General features: G+C 26.2%; 1 protein-coding gene and 1 long non-coding RNA gene across 3 annotated transcripts in view; one reads left to right on the forward strand and one right to left on the reverse strand.

Annotated features, from left to right (window-relative positions):
• LOC136079774 (uncharacterized) overlaps positions 1 to 19,925 on the forward strand; it is an 81,129-nt gene that overhangs the window by 45,879 nt on the left and 15,325 nt on the right. The gene's annotated exons all lie outside the window — the stretch shown is intronic.
• On the reverse strand, positions 8,704 to 9,592 carry LOC136079069 (uncharacterized). The gene is made up of 3 exons (XR_010637921.1): positions 9,457 to 9,592; positions 8,926 to 9,081; positions 8,704 to 8,849 (listed from the first exon to the last, which is right to left on the reverse strand). It is a non-coding gene; the product is annotated as an uncharacterized LOC136079069 (long non-coding RNA).

Genomic DNA, 19,925 nt, shown 5'->3' on the forward strand with positions numbered 1-19,925 from the left:
CCAGGTTCATAGCAATTTTGCCATCATTATTTGCTTTGCAAAACTTTCTGTTTCATCGCCAAGAAAAGTTGTTAGCCTTTCATAAGCCAATGATTTGTTTAAAGGTAAAGCAATGACTTTAGGGAACTAGTAATTTTCCGTGGTCGTTTTGCAATTACTTTTATAGCGGCAATCTGAGATTAACGTCTTTCTGGTGTCTGAAAGCTTGTAAAACAAGATCGTCGATCTAGCTGAATGCTAAGAGATCATACATTTGTATTTTTTTGTTACAAAAATCCATTATACATAAAAAGTTGTATAAAAGGAAAGCAACATCTGGCGTTCCTACGCTGACGATTGACATTACAGGTGACGATTGCAGGTGAGGATTTTCATTGGTGCAGCCAAAGTAGCTTCATAAAAGTTCCTTTAAAAAAGTTAACTGTAAATTTATTCCAATGGTTTTTACCACGGTTTTTAAGAAAGTGCTAACTTTTCAGGAAAATCTTTGATTAGTTGCGATGTTAGGTCATTTTAAATTCATTGTATGCCGAATTTAAAGAGGAAGCGTAACAGTATCCACGTTTAACATGGGTTTATTAAATTGCAAATAGTTATTTAATAGTTTTTAATATTTTGTTCGTTGAATAGTTTATTAAAGAATTTAGTTATTTAAAACTACAATTCTTTGATAAAAAAAACAATGCGAATTATTTACAATGCACTTCACCAAGTAAATTTTTTTTATGCCTCATAAAAAAAAACAAATTTTTTGCGTTTTCGTAATTAAAATCTTATTATGGTATTTTTTTGTCCTTTGTCTTCTGGCGTACCTAATATCTTGGCGCCCTGGGTACGTATGCCCCCTTTGTCCTTCCTCTCTGCGGCTCTGTACATAATTTATTTTTAATTAATAAAACATTTTTTAAATTTTACACTAAGATACACTAAATAAATTTGAGAAATTTAAAAAATGAATTTTTGAGTAATTATAGTTTTTATTATAAATTAATATTTACTTATTCTAACACAAAACAAGTATATCAATTTTTATATAATTATTGTAATGAATTTATATATTTTTATATTCTTAAGATAAAAATAAGTTTTCAATTAAAATTTGGTGCCTTTGAAGTCTTGGCGCCTGGGTGAAAATCATTTCTTGTACCCGATTTCCTACGGGCGCATACTATTTTATTTAAATGTCTGGTTTTCCATTACTATTATCAAACAAAAGTACAACAGTATTTTGAACTTAACAAGTTTAATTTTTAAAATAAATGTATTCAAATTGTTTACAAGTTGTGAATGAATTAAAGTAAATAATATAATAACTCTTTTCGTTAAACTTTTTTCGTTCTTTTTTTACATAATGGATGCAAAGCAAATAAAATAAAATTCCAAAGCTGTCTAATGTAAAATATTTAAAAGAGTTTCATCATTCTTGTACATTCCTGTACAAAATGTTTGTAAAGTCGAAGGACAATATCGCAGTTGAATCATTTTCTTTTTAGTTTTATCATTTCTTGGTAAAAATATTTGGGTCTCTTTTAGTGGACCATTAAATCTACGACGGCAGCCTTTTCAACATTTTTATTTAATAAAGTTGACTTCTTTTTGCAGCCTAGTTCTTTGCATTTATTGCAAACATCTGTTTGTGGGCGACCAAAGCAATTATTGTAATTTTTTAAAGATTATCTTCTCTAGAAAACGTATGAAACTTTTATTCCTGGAAGTTTATGGCGGTAATTATTCTACAATTTTGTTATTTTCAAATTTACATCCAATTACATCCTTTAAATCCTTTAATTTTCCTGTAGACACGATTTAAACTTCAATAAATCTCCCTCAGCAACAATTATTTTGACAAAATATGAAACGTGAATAATTGACATTTTTATAAATACACACCTTGGGTTAACACTAAGTGTTTATTAACTATTAATAAACTCTTAGTGTTACCATAGCAAAAAAATTTAATTGAAGCCACGTGAAATAATTCTTTACTGGTCTGTAAATTCAACATGTCCATTTTGTAAAGAATATCATAGATTCTGTTGGGCCTGCTTCACTTCAATAAAGCTCACTCATCATTTTTTGACAAAAAATGAAATGTGATTATTCGACTTTTTTATATATATACACCAAGTGTTATTACTAAATGTTTATTAACTATTAAGAATTACTTAGTATTAACATAGCAAAAAAAAAATGAAACTATGTGAAATACCTCCAAACTGGTCTGTAAAAATAACGTCTATTTTTTATAGAAGCTCATAGATTCTGCACATAAGGAATTTAACATATAGTTCATAATAATTCCAAGAAAGGATTCATAGAACTTTACCGATCAAGTAATATAATACAATCACTAACTTGTTTTAAATCGGTTTTCAATCCTTTATTTAGTGAACTCATCCTTACAAAAAGAAAGTTTTGTTTTCAGCCTATAAATGCTGTTTGTACAGCTATAAACGATCATCGCCAATATTTCTATACTATATTTGGATCCTTCTTCTGTTAGCTAATAATCAAAAAACTATTGTTCAGATCCTTTAAAATCTTCAAAAGCGATTTTCCGAAAAACTTAATAATACTTTAAAATCTTTTCAAGATATATCTACGTTTGATGAAATATTTAGTAAAATTATTAAATTTACATGCACCATTTAACACCACAGAGGCAACGAGAAGCTATTTTTTACCAAGCCATTCAGAAAAGATGTAACCTTTTATACTTAAAAAAAATATATCAAACTAAAAAATTCAAATTTTTTTTCTTTATATACAAAAAAACAAAAATGCTTTGTGGGTGACTTGAATCTTAACGAAACAAAAGAGCGTTTTTTAGATGCATCAATATGTACATCATAACTAACATATCTCATTGGAGGTCAAATTTTTTCCTTTTGAATTATTCTGCAAATTCCGAAAAATAAACATCTCTTTTCTATATAAATAATGATGGGGGACATCTCTCAACAATCGAGAATATTGTATTACTCTGTTAAAAAGACTGTTGAGAGATATTTAATCATCTAGCTATCAAAGTCATAAAGAGCAATTTTAATATGATAACTCCGAGTTTTAAATTTCATAAAATTACATGTGCTGATTTTTCAAAAGTTATTGACTCTATGATAATTAAGAAAAAAGCAGGTGGCAAAGTAGTAACATTTATAATTTTAAGTTTCATGATAGATCCTTCAAAGAAAAACTTGCAAAATTATAAATAAAAATTTTTCAGACAGTAAACAGTTTTCCTTTTGAAACAATGCTGTTGTCACACCTTGTTTCAAGAAAGTTGATCCGACCGATAAATCAAACTATCGACCATTAAGTAACTTCTAAGCTCATGTAAAAGTTTATGACCTTATTTTTATTTAAGCAAGTACGGGTATTATTTAAGCCCGTATATTACTGATCCCATTTATTAATGTCTTAACATTTTGTTGTGCAGCTTTTGTACAGCATAGGACAATAAGTAAGCGCTTTTTATTTTATTGAAAAAATGACAGGACTCCTTGTATAAAGACTTGTATATTATAATTTTCATGATTATGGATCTTTCAAAAGTATACAAACTGATTTCTCTTATAAATACACCGTGAAAGTTTTTAATTTTGACTAATTCTATCAAGCGATCGTAAAAAAAGAGTTAGACTAGACTAATCTTTTTCTGAATGTTTAGGAGTTTCATTAGGTGCACTTCAAAGATCAATACTAGGTCATTGATCTATCAGAAAAAATATATTATTAAAATGCAATGTCCATTTTACTTAAAAGCAAATTTAAATTTAATCTAAACAAGTGATCGTAGTTTTTGAGAGATTTAAAAAAAATTTAATCTAAGGTTTAACTTCCTTTATCTTAGAAACATTTTTACATTATGTTAAAAATTAGTAGCTTATTAAAAAAAATTTAAAAAGACGAGATTTGTTACCAACTATTTTTTATTAAAACGAAATCTAAACATAAACATTTTTCATTCAAAAAATTTATATTTCAGTCATAATTTAGATACCAGATTGTTTAATAGAGTGGCCAGTAAAGTACAGACGCGATAACATTTTAAAACCACCTTGATTACACCGAGTATTTAGATTTATGATGTCTATTAATGAGAGTTGTTTTCTTTTATAAAAAGTATAAGAGGAATAACATTAAGATAAAAGTATTTAAACTATTTAGAAAGTACATGTAAAGAAAATAAGTTCCTTCTAAATTATTTAAACATGTAAACGCCCTTGAGCTTAGAAAACATTTTTTCCGTTTTTTTTATCTTAATTATAAAAACAAATTTTAATTATTAATTTAAACATTCGATGTAGCTAACACCAAACATGTTGGATTACCTCCCATGGAACATAAACAAAAGTCTAAAACAAAATTACTTTTACCTTAAGAAACAAGGCAATCACAGTTCAAAGTGCACTTCACTAAATACTTCATTTAGTATATAAAAGCTTGTATTTGTATACAAAAATTTGTTACTTCTATAATAAATTGCTATTGCTTGCTTATTTGTAAATGCATACACTCTATGAAAAACTTTATTATATTCAATAAACTGCATCTGTCGCTATTGCACCAACGGGTTTTCCGTTATAATAATTATGATGAATATATTCCGTTATAATAACTATGAATGAAAATTTTAACGGGTTTAAGTTCGTCAATATTAGTCCGTTGAAATTACGGATTTATTCCGTTCGTGAAACAAACAGTTCATTAAAATATGTTTTGATCAATTCACGGTAGTAATATAGATAGGAGTGCAACGCTATTAAAATTAAGCATCAGCGTTACCGCACCAGTGGTAGAAATATTTCGGTAAAGTGCGGTAAAACGCGTAATATGCATTTTTACGATATGCAGTAAAATTGCGTATTACGCATTTTTACGCTTTTTTTATTACAAAAAACGGTAAAATTGCGTAAAATGCGTTAAATCGGTAAAAATGGGTAAAAACAGTAAATCTGCGTAACAGCTTTAAAAATTGGAAATTCCGGTAATTTGTGATAAAAGATTGTAAAAACGGAAATTATTATGGTAAAGAAGCGGAAAAAATTACTTTTCTTTTATCAAGTCAGAGAGTTGTTAAATAATTACCTCCTAAAATTAAACTAGCCTTTTATATAAGCTTGACTAAAGTCATAAAAGATTAACAGTCTCAAAATTCTTACTTGAGTGATCTGATTAGTATACCAAAATCATCTTGAAGAAACTTTGTCTTTTAAAGAAACTACGTCTTTGGAATAATTTTACCAAGCTTAACAGATAAGAGGGTAACATCTCTGGCTCTGGCAGAAAATCAGGATTTTATGAATGCAGTAAATGCTAAAAAGTGATTAAGCTGTCTCAAGGTAGCACCAGACGGAGTTTTACTTTGTACTATAACTTAGTATATTTTAAACCACTGATCTCAAAATATAACTGGATAGCGTATTCTTTTGTTTTTTGGAAATAAATTGGTCTCCCAAGATGGGGGCGATCAAAGCTTTTAGCAGGGAACGATGTACATCTTATAAGTCTTCACTGTAATAAGAAAGCGATAATTAAACAGAGTTTTAAAACAAAAACAAGACAATAAAATTTAACTTTAAAAAGTTTAAAGAAATGTTTAAAAAAGTTAGACAATTAAAGAAATTATTAATTTAAATATTAAAGTTCAAAATATTCGATATTTTATAAGTGCAATTTTTCGAATAAATTAATATTTATGTACAATTTGTGTACCTTTTAGTTCTTAGTAACCCAATGCAGTGTGCAAGAAGGTTGAAGACATAACTGCCTGATAAGCGGCAGTGGTGTCTACCTACAATTTTGTCGAATATTATATTTTCTACAACACAACATGCAGTTGTGTTACTAACCTTCTAGCACAAGCATTGGGTTATTTAAAACTAAAAGGTACACAAATTATATAGCAAATGCTAAGTATTTTAAATTTGAGATTTCTGCACAAGCAAACAAATACTTTTTTTTCACTACTATTAAACAAACTAAAATTAAAACTTGTACTTAGTTTTACTGAGAGTTTTTTTATTTTATTATATTTATTCTTTTAAACAAAAAACACAAAGTTAATATACATCAAGTTATTGTAAGAATTTGTTTTGTTAAATAAAAAAATATTTATATTTGAAGTTTATGTAAATATGTAATATTACGTTATTTTTATGGAAAAAATCTCATGCTAAACAAAAAAGTATATTTTTATTTGAAATTTATCAATAAATATTTGAGCTTAAGATATTAAACTTGATTATCATCAGTTTTTTTATCATCGGCCGCCATCAAAAAATTTTCTTGTGGTTCATGTATTTATTTTTTATGAACTATCTACTACTGAAATGAATGTTTTAAGTAGGAGGTAAGACGATTACTGATTTTAGGCATAATGTAAAAACAGAAAACACTAGCATGTTAGTTTTTGTGAGTCAAATTTACGCAAGGGTTCCATTAAACCTCAGCAATTGGGAAAAAACTTGCGAAGAAGAGCCATATGATTTACTACATTTTACACCACCAACTATGACCAAAAGGGAAAATTACATAGTCAACTCACCAAAAGGGAAAATTACATAGTCAAAATAAAATTAAAAAAAGAGGTGCACATAAGAAGACTTCTCCAGCTCTTTCAGATACTCAAACTGGTCCTGAACCGAAAGAGCAACAAGAGCTCCAGTTATATACTCAAGAGAGTTAAAGGACTCTAGCTCAACAAGAAGGGTATGAAGGGACTCAAGTTAAAGACCAAAGTCAAAATGTCTCTTTGTTAATTCCAATGACACTCCAGAAAAAACAAAGTAGAAGCAAAAAAGCAAAATTAAGTAGTATAATGAAGTCAAATTGGAAGGGGAATGAGTAAAAAAGTACAGAGCATCTGAGCTTGCAAATATTTTATTAGAGACGGATGATGAAATATATGAAGATTATTTTTTTTTTAAAAACTTGTTTGTATAAACTGTAAATGTAAAATTTAGTAATAGAAATACAAAAAGAAATTTAAAAAATCCCAGTTTAATTTTTCGGTAACGAGCAAAAAAAGCGGTAAATTGTGATAAAAAGCGGTAAATTGTTACAAAAAGAGTTAAAAATGATAAAAACGGTAAAAAGTGATAAAGCGGTAAAAAGTGATAAATAAGTTAAATTCGCCTATTTAACCAATTTTTACGCAATTTTGCGCATTTTTACACAAAATTACCGCGGTAATTACGCATTTTTACGCGTTTTACGCAAATTTACGTATTTATACGCATTTTTACAGACGGTGCGGTAACGCTGTTGCTTAATTGAAATTCCAAAACCATGCGTAAAATTGTTTGTTCATAATACAATAGAAAGTCGTAAACAAATTCACTAAAGTCGGACGGCGCTTTTGAAATATGTAAACACTAAACTCGCTAACTCAATTTTATTTGATAAATTCTCTTAAATTAGTCAAATTTTTTCGATAAAAAGACATTGAGGTTTACCTCGCAGATGTATATGTTGTGTGTTGATGTTAAAAAATTAAATGTAAAAATAAAAATAATAATAATAATTGTTTTGTTCATCAAGTTAATGCAATTTACGAAAAATATTATTTGTATATAGTTATATATACATAAATAAAAATTTCTGAAAAAGGTTAAAACTTTACTCTAATTAGAATTTAAAATTTACTCTAACTATAAATATAAATTAACAATAAAGTAATTTAAATTGACCAAAACCATAAAAAAAAAAGGGAAAAATTAAATGCCCAGTTAAATTTAAGTGCCCCCATTTCTAAAAAAAATTGTTTTTAACTAAAACCCCTTTTTTTGTATTACGTAATTAACTTTGTTTATTTCGTATCCAGAAATCATATTCTAAATTATTTAAGAACTATATAAGTATACTTTTTTTTTGCTTGTGCGCAAATTTTTTTTTTAAAATTTACTTTAAAATTATTTTGCACACAGAAAGTGAAGCGATGTTGTTTGATTGTAACGGTAATAAGTATTGGTTATCATTGCTATTGGATTAAATTGAGTAGATAAGTATTAAATCAAGAACTTTAAGATGTTTCTTTTTAAAATCGTTGTCAGAAGTCGAAATTCCAAAATTGACTGATATTTCTTGATCCTCATTTTAATTTGTTTTAAGGCAATTACTAGCAGACTTAACCAGCTTCTTTTTTCTATGAAAAAATAAGCAGGAAATAAAAAAAAGAAAGGATTTAAAGATAAATATAAGGAAAATCAATCATTTGCTCCAAAAAGACAAATGTCAGTCGCATAGAGATCTTGCAAGAAAATTTAAATGCAGTCATACTTTGGTAAAGTATTTAGATCTCAAGAAAATAAAGCATATCATAAAAAAGAACTCTGAAGCAATCCTTTGATTGAGAAATCGTAGCCATTTCTCGACTTAAAATGGAATTAATAGTTTTCATTAATCTGCTGGATAGTAGGTAAATATTTTTCAACAAACTATTTAAAACTAAATAGTTAGTAATAATAAAGCATAATATTGTTATATTTTGCAATTTTTTTAAAAATAAGCTTCTTAAAACCATTTTGTTTCAAAATAAGATATATTAGAGAAATTTCTTTGGTTTTTTATATATCAATACAAACTCTTATAATTTTCTCTATCAAAGTCGAAATTTCAGAGCTTTAGCTTCATAATTTTTTTTTAATAGTATTATTTACTATAAACTATGATATAAAATAGATAATTATAGCCCAAGTCATAATTATGCAATTTAGATAATGAACATATTGTCGTGCTTTTTTTCTTTGGCAGAATAGAGTTTACCAGTAGTATCAAATTTTTAAACTTTCTGCATTCTTCTATTATAATTCCTTAATTAAGTCGATCATTAGCAATATTCAAATCTAAAAAATTCAAATATCAAGATTATTATAGAAAACACTTTTTTTCTTTTTGATTTAAAAATCTTTACACCCTTACTTCTGCAGCTAAACTAAAAAGCAATTTTGACTGTGAATAAATTGAATATGTTCTTTTCTGAGTTTATGCTCAATTTTAAGACCAACATCATCATAAAACATGCTAAGATCCCATTCATATACATTTAATGTAACCCCATCATCGCGTATCTTTAACCTAAAAATAGTTTTGATAACTTATAATTTTAAGATTTATGAAACCATATTTATTTAAAATAAAAAAAATTATGATGATGATCATCATCATGATTGTCATCACCACCATCATCATTTTAATAATAATTATTATCATCATTATCATTATCATCATCAAGATCATCATCATCATCATCATCATCATCCTCATCATCATCATCATCATCATCATCATCATCATCATCATCATCATCATCATCATCATCATCATCATCATCATCATCATCATCATCATCATCATCATCATCATCATCATCATCATCATCATCATCATCATCATCATCATCATCATTATCATTGTCATCATCATTATCATTATTGTAATCATTAAACTTACCACTAGATTTTGAGAATTTTGGTTCCAATGAGGTTTTCAAAACTTTTAGAGTAGTTTTGATTAAATGAGAATTATCACAAAAATATTTTCATTAAATGAGACACATAACAAAAATATTTCATGATTATGCGAACTAAAAATATTTATAAAAATAATTTTTTTAAACTTTTTTTCATTATTACTTTAATTTATGCTAATAAACAAAAATAATTTAGTCAAAAATATAGTTGTTAAGCAACAACTAAATCAATGAAGATAAAAACATCCTCAAAAAAAAAAAAAAAAGACAAATCGAAATATTAACCTAAACATCAAATATCTCCAATAAACACTACTACGCTTAACATTTTTGTAATTCTTAACAACATGAATTATAAAGGATTAACAATTTGCATAAACATTATCTGCTACCATAGAGTAAATCTTTAATTTAAAAAGTATTTTGTTTTAAGAATGTGAGTAGTACTCTGGAATCACTCTAACGTTGAATAGAAAAAAAATTTTAAAATGCATATCAGAAGGATGAAAACATCCCTTTAATAAATAATTACATATTTTGTCAAACTTTCAATTTTATTTTTAAACTCAGCAAAGGTGCCATTTAAAAGTTTCATTTGATTTTCTTTTGTTTTTCATTATTCCAAACACAAAAGAAAAAATACCTCATTGGTATATAATCTTTTAATATATCTATTTAAAGTTACTTTTAAAACACTATTAGTAAACCATATTCTGAATTGATGAAATTTATGTGCTTCGAAATTTAACAAAGAAGATACATAAATTCTGACTTACTTAAGAGTTTTTATGGCTCCAGATATACTAGGCAAATGCTTAAACACAATATTGGAGCTCTTTCTAAATGAGTTAAAATTTTTTTTCAGAAGACATTCCCTCAAAACTTTGTGAGTATCAACACCAAAGGTTAGCCTATTTTATTGGATCAGGTGATTTACATTATGATAAAGTTAATTATATTTTCTGGCTAAAATATTTGAAATTGCAATATTGTTGAAATACAAAACTCAATCTAAAATAAAAATCTTCAACTTTTTCCAATTCATGTTTTAGTAAATTTTGATACTAAAACATAAAATACAAAAATTTAAAATTTTAGTAGTTTCGAACGATTCTTATTGTCACAGTCGCCGTCACATTTACTTCAATACAATTTTTATATTACATAACCATTATGTCACATATATTATTATTATAAATATTAAATAAAAAAGTTAAAAAAAACGTTCCTGTAAAAATAAACAGATTTGAGTTAAACATCTCATGAATTTTGCAACCAGGAAATTGCATCATTAGAAACAAAACTACATTAGAAATTAAAAAAGTATGAAAAGAATTCTTTAGAATTAGCATAATTTTAGTTTGCTCATTTATTTTAATAATGTGTGTGTGTGTATATATATATATATATAAAATATATATGTGTGTGTGTGTGTGTGTGTGTGTGTATATATATATATATATATATATATATATATATATATATATATATATATATATATATATATATATATATATATATATATATATATCGCTGGTTACAGTATATAGTATACTATTTTTACGGTAAACTTTACCGTGTATTTGGTATACAAAATGTTACTATTTAGTATACCAATATGATTTGATTTATGAAGTTTTTCCGGAATGACTCTACAATTTAATGATTATCTTTTCTTAATGTATTAAATTGCTTTACTTTATTAAATATATTATTGAATAAATAATGAAAGTGTTTTTTAAATTGAAATTTTGATATTTTTCGTTTTAGTTTGCTTAAAGTTTTATACCAATAAGTTTTTAAACCACGCTGTTTGTGCTGCTTTTTACCTTCTTTAAAATACATTTTTGCTTTTGTTTTACATGTTTTTTGTTTATTCTTCGGATTTATGTTATCTGAATCAAATAATAATAATAATTACTAGCAGAAAGCAACCCGTAATACGGGTTTCGGTCGGTCTGTTAATTTATAGTGGCTGTTTTCCGCAATTTAAAGTTGCGATACCTTAACTAATACCCTGTAAGAAAAACTCCTTCAAATTAAAAAATTAAACTATCGGTAAAATTAAAATAAATTAGTTTACCAATTATTTAACGTTATTTGAGTAATTTACAACTGACATAGGTCATATCAGTGTATGGCCGAACCATTTTCCTAGAAATTACTAAGGTTCAACACAATACGTTTTTAGTTACTGACACAAAATAATAACACTTCATGATGCCTTACTTTTGACGAAAGATTAAAGCTAAATTCTTGTTATATTTTTTATAACATGAACTTTAATTAATAAGATTAATATGAAGTATAGTAATTTATTTATGAGTTGTTAATTTTTTGGTATCCCCTGGATACATATTTCTTTAAAAAAGGAAATTGTCTTTAAAACGATAAATGCACACATCTAAATAAATTTATTATAAATAACTAAGCAATTGAGTACAAATACGTTTCAAACAAAAAAAAGTCGATTTACAATCAAACATGTGTATTAGGGTGGAGCGATTTTCATAGCAAAAAAAAAAGAGTTTAAAAACCAATATTACTGAGACACGAATCAATGTCTATTAATTATAACATAAAAGTAAAACAATATTTTTTGATTTTGATGAGATCTTGAGGGTCCTCTTTGGAATTTAAATTCTTGACAGGTCCTAATATTTTTGAATTTTTTTTTTCTAAACCATATCAACCTTGGACTCAAAAAAAGCAGAAAAAAATGCTTGTTTCATAAACAATAATTTTATTAGAAAAATTTTAATCAATTTAACTATATTCAAGTTTAATTGGTGAAAAACAAATAAAATTTCAATTAAAAAAGACAAAAATAAACCAAATACAAACAATAGTATATTCTAAAAAATAAAAAATTACAAACTAAAAAAAAAATACAAAATAAAAAAAAATAAAAAAAAGTCATCAAAGAAATAACGGCAACAAAAAAGTTATAAATATCTTCACTGATAGAAGACATTTACAACCTTTTGGTTGCTGTTTTTTCTTCGGTGTCTCCCAACACCCCGGTATGGATGAGCCCTCCATTTGAAGGATGGCTCATCCATACCGCCATTACTTTGCCACTTATTGAAGGACCTCTCTGAGAGAGGCCCTGGGTGTTGGGAGCTATATCTTTTTTATTCCAAAAATTTTAACGACTCTAAAATTACAAATAGAAGGATATAATAAAATTTAAAAATATTTACAATTTTTTTAATCAAAATATAAAGCATAACCTCACCATTTTCACAGGATGAAGAGGATGCTAAAAATAAATTACAAAAATGTAAATTAAAAAAAAGTTAAACTTGTGAGAAATTTAATTTTAATAAAAATATGAGTAAAATCCAAACAGTTTAAAAATGCCATATTTATATTAAATAATTCCTTCACCTATTGCACATATTTCTCCGTAAAAAATATATAAAATTTAAAACACAGCCTTACCAGTTAAGCTTCTACCAGACACTAAAGACAAAAAATATACCTCAGAATAATTGATAGAATTATATTTACATATAAATAAATATTTAACTATAATTTTTTTACCTATTCCCCTCATTTCTTCCATGAAGTTGTCTAAAGTAAGATAAAAGATAACTGAAGTTAAAACTAATTAAAACTAAACTAAAATTAACTATAAACTAAACCAAAACTAAAAAAAACTTTAAATTTTAATATCTGTACCTCAGAAGACTAAGGTCGGTTATCCAGTTTATCCAACGGTTATCCAACTAAGAAATAGTGTATTTTACAGAATACAGAATTGTAACTAATATCGAACAATAGGTATAACTATGCGCACTAATAATAATAATATTCACTGTGCTATTTCAGATAAAAGTCACTAATTTATGTTTCTGCTTGAAGAAATTATATTAATGTATTTATATTAAGAAACAAAAGCAGCGAGTTCTAGTAATGAAACTACCTATTAATCATTTTTAACAACAGACACTAACATAAAGATAAGTCAAAGGTAACAACATTACACAAAAAATAATTAAAGATGTTATGTATTTTCAGAATAGTTATATTGGCTAGACTACGCTTAGACCTAAAGCAGTAACACCACTTGACTGGTAAGGTTGACGAATCTTGATCTATATCTCAAATATATTGTGTGTTATAGTTATACTAACTATAAAACACAATTTTTTTAAATGTTATATAACATAAAAACACCTCATTTAACAATCATGTACACATTAGATAAAATCAGGGATGCAGAGTACCAAAAAGGACTCCAGATTTGAAAGTCACAAAAAGATTACTTTATCCTAGTTTTTGGTATACAGGAGCACTAAAAATATAAATAAGTTTTTGGACTACTAATAGGTAAAATATTAGGACTATTAGGTTAGAGGAACAATCATTTTGTTAGCCCAGAATTCTTAGGTATTATGGCGGCAATGACTCCTGGCTTATAAACAATAAGTTTCAAGTCATCAAATCTCATGAAATTATTATAGCAGATAATAAGTCAATAAACATGTTTAGAGCTTCTGGACACTACAGACTTGGAAAAAGTAGATACAAAAAGCTGGAGTCTTTTTGGGACTTCGCATCCCTGGATAAAATACATTTCATACTATTATAAAAACACATTTATATAAACACATTTATAAAACAACTATATATATCACTAGATACACGTATTTATCAAACTAAATATATCATCTCATACACATATTTATCAAAAACTTTTTAACTTTGAGCATAAGATAAACATATAAGCAAACCTTTAACAGCTATAAAACGACATTTATTAGCATTTAATATTTTCAGCTTTTTCAAATAAATACATATTCAGATACCTTAAAATGAAGTATAACACAACTGTCTTTTGACAAATTCCAGACGAATTTTTATTTATTTGTCTATTTCTTATTATTTTTCCTAAGAATATAAAATATACATATAGATATAGAGCAATATAAAATAGATTGAAATAAACGCAAACTTATGCATATAAACTTACATGAACACAAACAACAATCTTATTCTATTTAACTTTTATATTAAACACATAAATAAAAGTTTTATACTCATTATTCTTTCTACAAAAAATAATATTAATCTATAAATAAAAAAATGAATTGAACTTACTAAAAAAGCCATCAGCTCCTCTTAATTGCTCCAGAAAATAAAACAATACTTGCTTAAAATGTTCTAAAAAGACTAACGACAAAACTGAAACAGTTTACTTAAACAGAAATTTTAGTTACAAACTTCTTCTAAAAAATGAAAACAGGCTATATAAATTAGAAAAATAAAAACAAGCAACAACAAACAAACGATTATTTGAATTTTCTAATTTAAACAATGAACAACATCAATTCTTTTCGAAAATAATAATATATCAGCTCTAATTTGCTTGCTTGCTTGCGAAAGACCGCATGGAATATATGGACCGCGCATTCAAATGTCTAGAAACTTCTTAAAAACTAAGAAATAGTGTATTTTACAGAATACAGAACCGTAAATAACAATACGAACAATAGGCGAAACATTAGGCGTAACTATGCGACTATGCGCACTATTCATTACCGTATTAATATATAGACTATAATTTTTATTCTTACTACTTTTATTATTATTGTTAGTGTTATTATTAATATTGTTAACAATATTACACATATGTTTACTATTGTATTCAAGTAAAATAATTAAGATAGCTGAATAAATTTACAACCATGTTTCTTTTTTTTGAAAAGGTTCAACAAGAAAAATTTATTGAAAATATTGTGATAAACAAATTACAGCACGCTTAACTTTCAGATGGATGCAGCATATAAGGGGATGTGAGAAAGCCTCTGGCAATGTCAAACAGTTACTCAAAAAAATAAAAAAAGAAGTTCAGAGTGTTTTAGTTCAAACAAAAAGCAATAAAAAAAGATGGTCTCAAAAATCTCTTAAGATTTAGTTTCTAGGCAATCTGCTAAAAAAACTATGCTAAATTCATACATTAAAACTATAAACAAAAATGATCCTGAAAAGATGGATAAATCATTTGCAATGGTGTTTTTCCATACCGGAGTATCTTTTGCATTAGCTAGTTCTTCTGCTTGGATCCAGCATTATACAAATTTCAGGCCTGCATATAAGTCTCCATCTAGTAAATGCATTAGTGGGAATCTTATAAGGATGCATTAAATGATAAAAATCGTTCAATAAAAGAATATGTTGATAATTCTGAATATGTAAGTATAGTGACTGATGGTTTTTTAAACATTAACACAAATCACCTTATTAATAATTCGAGTCATTTTGATAGTATGACAATGAAACAATTGTACACAAAATTTAAACTACTGGTCAGGAGCAACAGACTGGCATTAATATTGTAACTCGCATAGAAAATGAAATTCTAGAGGTTGGTGTTGATAAAGTTACAAGCATTGTAACTGAAAATGCCCCAAACATGAGAGCATGGATATTATTTAAAAAAACTGGATGCAGGCATGGAATCTTGTTTTAAAAAATTTTCAAAACTATTTTTTAATGGTTGTGCAGTCCATACAATCACTCTTTTAGTAAAAGATGTTTGCCTTTAACCTGAATTTTTGGATGTTGTAGAAAAGTCTGGAAACAGACAGCATTAGCTAAGCAAAGAACATCTCTTGCTGATCAATTTCGTATAATTTAATATCATATTCAACAAGAAAATAATTTAAAGAAAATGCAAGCATTATCACATGCAGTTTTAACACAGTGGTATAGCTACCATACTTAAGTTGCTCGTATTCTTGAAAACAAGTTATTTGACTTATCGCGTATATCTTTATCCACAAAAAAATTAGAGTATATAATTTTGAAAAATTAACAACTTAGCTAAGCTTTTATAAAATTTAATTAAGTTGAAATATCTGGTATAATATGTAAAGTTACCCACATAAATTTCTTTATATTAAATTACAATATTTCTAGGGGTTATATGTACCCTCGTTATTCAAGTAATATAAAAAACATTCTTTATATTTCTTGAATAACGAGGGTATATATAACCTCTAGAAATATTGAAATTTAATATAAAGAAATTTATAAGGATAAGTTTACATACTATACCAGATGTTTCAACTTAATTAAAGTATATAAATAGTATACAAGACAATTTTTTTAAGAAGATTGTCAACGTTTTATTAATGTTATGAAACCATTATCAAAAGAAATAGGTAAATAGGAATCAGATACTTAATTACTTTCTGAAGTTTATTTAGGATTTATTAATCTAATGCAAATAAAGGGCAAAGACTCATTATTGATAGCTCACCAATTGGAATTTGTACATACGCAGTTCAAGGGGTTTGCGTATTTTCTTGATCCACGAAATTATCGTGGTAGAAATATGTATACTGAGCCACCTCCATCTAGTAATAGTGTTCTTGTTATAGTTCTTGAGTCACTTCCAAAGTACATAGCTGAAAAAAGAGGATTTTGCAACTGTCAAACTTCAAAAAAGGAAATATGATCTTTTCAGAGACTATGTGCAAACCTAACTCCAGACTTTGAAGCTGAAGTTAAAACAATAGATCCTGATATCTGGTGGAGTGTTGAGGGTGCAATTAAATTTCCAAATTTAGCTAAAGTTGCACGAGTAGTCTTTACCATTGCAACTTCTCATGTTATACAGACAACAAAAATGGAGTTTGTATGTTTTTATACATTCAAAGCGTAGAAACCGACTTGGAAACTGACTTGGAAAAGATAAAGCAATTGGCTTAGTTCTTATTTATGCAAATGCCACACTCCATGAAAAAGAAGCAAATAGTGCTAATATAATGCTTAATAATACTAGTGATCATGATGATAATGATAAAGATGATGTTGCTGTTGATTTTAATATAGAGACTTCAGTTAATACAAGTGATATCATTTTAGTTGATTAATTAAAAGCTATTTTCAATTACTAAATAATAATTTTAAAAAATTCTTTAAATTACATTATAAAAAAGCATTCTTGTAATTTTTTGTAATAAACATTTGTAATAAAAAAGTTATTACAAATGTTTCTGTTATTTTTGTTATTTTTTTTACTTTTGTTTCTATTTGAGTGTGTTTTTTCTACTAATTTTATTTAAAATTACTTGAAAACACTAGAATTTATTTTTAAAACTTAAAAATATGCAAAAAAACGAACATGTTTGCTTTAAAAATGAAGAAGCAAGATAAGAATCCATTGTCAAGTGGTTGCTGATTTTGATCAAACTTTTTTTTTTTTTTTTTTCATTCATTTAGTGAGAATATGGAGCAAAGTTTTATAATTATCATTTTCAAAGGGTTATTAGGCCCATCAAAAATTTGCAATTATCAAACTTCAAATAAAAAAGCAAGTGTTAGGGGGAAGGGGGGGGGGTTAATAGGACAGTCAGGATGTCAATATTGATTTTTGTTATTATATTATTTTATTTTGGTATATATAAAAAGTTCCTCGAAAAACTTTGAAACGTCGACTTTATTTAATTTAACTTTTAAAACAGTTAAATACAAAATATAACAACAAAAAAATATTTTTTTAAACCTGTGCTAGTTTGAATATTTTGCTGAGTTTGTCAGCTATTTTGATCCAAAGATAATAGTCTTGTTTTAATTTAGAGTGATTCCGAAATCTATTTTTTAATTTGTTTGCAATGAGTTGATGTACCACAGTGAAATGACTCTTGAATGACCATTAACATTTTACAACAAATTTTTTATTTAATGCAAACATACAGTCGGTTTCTTAAGCCGCTTGATTTTGGCCAAAAGCTAAAGTAAATTTCTAAGATAAATGACCTAAAGGAGAAACACACTACCCTTGATATACTAATAAAACTGATGTATTAAATCTGCTGAAACTTTGAATGAGTAAAATATCTTTCAATTAATTTAGGCCAACATAAAAATTAAGTATTGTTTTAAGAATACAACAACAGGGAAATATTGTAGCATTTATATACAAAGACTTTTGACATTGTCTATTTGTGTCTGCTTCCGTTGTCATCACATGTCAGAAAATAACCCGGGACACCGGCATACAAATGAAAATGACTTATTAATGAAGACAACCATGCCAATTATCGTTCATAAAACGTTTGTTATATCAGTTTCTTATATTAAACATAATTTAACTTATATTATATAGTATACTAAGTGAATAAATAAAAACAAAGAAATTTAATGAAAAAACAAACGCATTTTTTTAAATGTAAACTTTTTTATAAACTTGTTATACGGTTTCGCCGACAGAATAATTTATGTCCACTTAATGGAAAATGTTTAATTAAAAATGTCATCTATTTGTGTAATGTTAAGACAAATCCGCAAGATGAAGGCAGATATTATATTGGGCTTACAGAAAAAACTTTAAAAGATCGTCTTTACAAGCACAATAATTCCTTTCGTTATGAAAGTGGGTCAAACTCTACTGAACTTTCTAAATTTGTGCGGAGTGTTAAAAAGAAAGGTTTAAATCCTGTCCTTTCGTGGAAAATATTAAACCAGGCTGAACCGTTTAAACCTGGTGATAAGTCATGCAATTTATGCTCGATGGAAAAATATCATATAATTTCATCCCAATTGCCTTTACTAAATAAGTGAAACGAACTTGCGTCAAAGTGTCGCCATGAAAACAAATATATGTTGAATAACTTTAATGTCATCAAAGATGACACTCCACTGTATTTTTAATATATATATTTTTTGTCGTTATTTTTTTTTGAGACTTGTAACATCTGATGATCGCTATTTGCGTGAAACTCGGAGTAATGTTTTAAATAAATCGAGGGTTATAATTATTTAGTTTTTTTACTATATATATATATATATATATATATATATATATATATATATATATATATATATATATATATATATATATATATATATATATATATATATATATATATATATATATATATATATATATATGTATATGTATATATATATATATATATGTATATATATATATATATATATATATATATATATATATATATATATATATATATATATATACATATATATTTATTTTCGTGGCTACATTTAGAAATTAATTCAGATTTTTTATTTAATAAATTTTCTTGATTTAAATGAGTAATTATTTCAAACATATATATATATATATATACTATATATGTATATATATATATATATATATATATATATATATATATATATATATATATATATATATATATATATATATATATATATATATATATATATATATATAGACACACATAGAAACTAAAGTACATAAAAGGTCTTATGACACAGCAGCGTCAACATCCAAATTGACAACATTTTATAAAGAAAATACTTTTGGGACTGTTGAAAAAATATTGGCAGTTATGAAGGGTACTTTCGCTTTTCACAAAATAATTCATATTTAAAGTTTTCGCAGCATGGACTGCACTACTAAATTATTAAAATAATTTTTTGAAGATAAACTTTCTTATGCGTGAACAAAATT

This window comes from Hydra vulgaris, chromosome 04 (genome assembly GCF_038396675.1).
Source record: "Hydra vulgaris chromosome 04, alternate assembly HydraT2T_AEP".
NCBI lineage: Eukaryota > Metazoa > Cnidaria > Hydrozoa > Anthoathecata > Hydridae > Hydra > Hydra vulgaris.